This window comes from Mandrillus leucophaeus, unplaced genomic scaffold (genome assembly GCF_000951045.1).
Source record: "Mandrillus leucophaeus isolate KB7577 unplaced genomic scaffold, Mleu.le_1.0 Scaffold1049, whole genome shotgun sequence".
NCBI classification, from domain to species: Eukaryota; Metazoa; Chordata; class Mammalia; order Primates; family Cercopithecidae; genus Mandrillus; species Mandrillus leucophaeus.
This window is the reverse complement of record NW_012098643.1, coordinates 495,467-498,271: the sequence shown is the minus strand read 5'-3', so window position 1 is coordinate 498,271 and position 2,805 is coordinate 495,467.

Here is a 2,805-nt window from a genome sequence, read left to right as displayed (position 1 = left end):
CTAGGACAGTTGTGCCAGGAGCACAAACTACCAATGACATTCTTCACGAACTAGAAAAACTCTTTTAAAATTTAAATGAAACCAAAAAGGAGCCCAAATAGCCAAGGCAATTCTAAGCAAAAAGAACAAAGCTGGAGGTATCACGTTACCCAATTTCAAACTATACTACAGAGCTATAGTAATCAAAACAGCATATTACCGGTACAAAAATAGACACATAGACAAATGGAACAGAGTAGAGAGCGCAGGAATAAGGCTGCACACCTATAGCCATCTGATCTTCAATAAAATTGACAGAAATAAGCAATGGGGAAAGAACTATCTATTCAATAAATTGTGCTGAGATAATTGTCTAATCACACACAGAAGACAGAAACTGGACCCTTTCCTTGCACCATATACAAAATTCAACTCAAGATGGATAAAAGACTTGAGTGTAAAATCTAAAACTATAAAAACCTTGGAAGACAACCTAGGCAATACCATTCTGGATGTAGGAATGGGCAAAGATTTCATGATGAAGATGCCAAAAACAATCACAACAAAACCAAAAATTGACAAGTGGGATCTAATTAAACTTAAGAGTTTCTGGACAGTAAAAGAAACTATAACAGAGTAAACAGACAGCCTACAAAATGGGAGAAAATTTTTGCAAATTATGCGTCTGACAAAGATCTAATATCCAGCATCTATAAGAAACTTAAACAAATTTACAAGAAAAAAAAAACCATTAAAAAGTGGGCAAAGTACATGAACAGATACTTTTCAAAAAATTATATACATGCAGCCAGCAGTCATATGAAAAAAAGTTCAGTATCATTGACCATTACAGAAATACAAATCCAAACCACAATGAGATGTCATCTCACACCAGTCGGGATGACTACTATTAAAAAGCCAAAAAATAACAGGTGCTGGCAAGGTTGCAGAGAAAAAAAAATGCTTATATTCTGTTGATGGCAGTGTGAGTTAGTTTAACTATTGTGGATAACAGTGTGGTAATTCCTAAAAGAGCTAAAAACAGAACTACCATTCAACGTAGCAACCCCATTACTGGGTATATACCCAAAGGAATATAAATTGTTCTACCATAAAGACACACGCACACGTATATTCACTGCAGCACTATTCGCAATAGCAAAGACATAGATTCAACCTAAATGCCCATCAATGACAGATTGGATAAAGAAAATGTGGTACATATACACCATGAAATACAATGCAGCTATAAGAAATAATGAGATTATGTCTTTTGCAGGAACATAAACGAAGCTTGAAACCATTATCCTTAGCAAACTAATGCAGGAACAGAAAACCGAATTTCACACATTCTCACTTATAAGTGTGAGCTAAGTGATGAGAACACAAGGAAGGGAACAACAGACACTGGGGCTTACTTGAGGTTGGAGGGTAGGAGGAGGGAGGGGATCAGAAAAAGTAAGTATTGAGTACTAGGCTTAGTACCATGGTGACGAAATAATCTATACAATAAACCCCTATGGCATGAGTTCAACTATATAACAAACCTGCACATATTGCTCCGAACCCAAAATAAAAGATAAAAAGTAAAAAACTGGAGGAATTACATTATTTGACTTCAGTTACAGAGCTATAGTAACCAAAACTGTATGGTATTGGCATAAAAACAGACATATAGATCAATGGAATCAAATAGAAAATCCAGAAATAAATTCATATATCTACAGTAAACTCATTTTTTGACTAAGGTGCCAAGAATATACACTGAGGAAAGGACAGTCTCTTCAATCAGTGGTGCTGGAAAAACTGGATATCCATATGCAGAAGAATGAAACTCAACCACTATCTATGGCCATATAAAAAATCAAATCAAAATGGACTAAGACTTGATAGACTTAGACCTGAAAATATGAAACCACTATAAGGAAACATTGGGGAAACTCTCTAGGACATTGATCTGGGCAAAGATTTCTTCAGTAATATCCCAAAGCACAGGCAACAGAAGCAAAATGGACAAATTGGATCACATCAAATTAAAAAGCTTCTGCACAGCAAAGGAACAATCAATGAAATGAAGAGACAACCCACGGAATGGGAGAATATATTTGCAAACTATGCATTTGACCAGAGATTAGTGACAACATATAAGGAACTAAAACAACTCTATAGGGAAAAAGTCTAATAGTCTGATTTTATTTCATTTATTTATTTTTTATTTTTGAGATAGAGTCTTGCTCTGTCACCCAGGCTGGAGTGCAGTGTCACGATCTCAGCTCATTGCAACCTCTGCCTCCCGGCTTCAAGTGATTCTCCTGCCTTAGCCTCCCCAGTAGCTGGGATTACAGGCCCATGACAACACACCCAGCTAATTTTTGTATTTTTAGTAGAGATGGGATTTCGCCATATTGACCAGGCTGGTCTCAAACACCTGACCTCAGGTGATCCACCTGCCTTTGCCTCCCAAAGTGCTAGGATTACAGGAGTGAGCCACCATGCCTGGCCTAATAATCTGTTTTTAAAAATGGGCAAAAGACCTGAATAGACATTTCTCAAAAGAGGATACACAAATGTCAAACAGGCATATGAAACAGTACTCATCAGTGCTTGTTAGAGAAATGCAGATTAAAACTGCAATGAGATATAATCTCACCCCAGTAAAAATGACTTTTATCCAAAAGACAGGCAATAATGAATGCTGGAGAGGATGTGGAGAAAAGGGAACGCTACTGTTGGGAATGTAAATTAGTACAGCCACTATGGAGAACAATATGGGGGTTCCTCAAAAAACTAAAGATATGACTACCATATCATCCAGCAATCCCACTG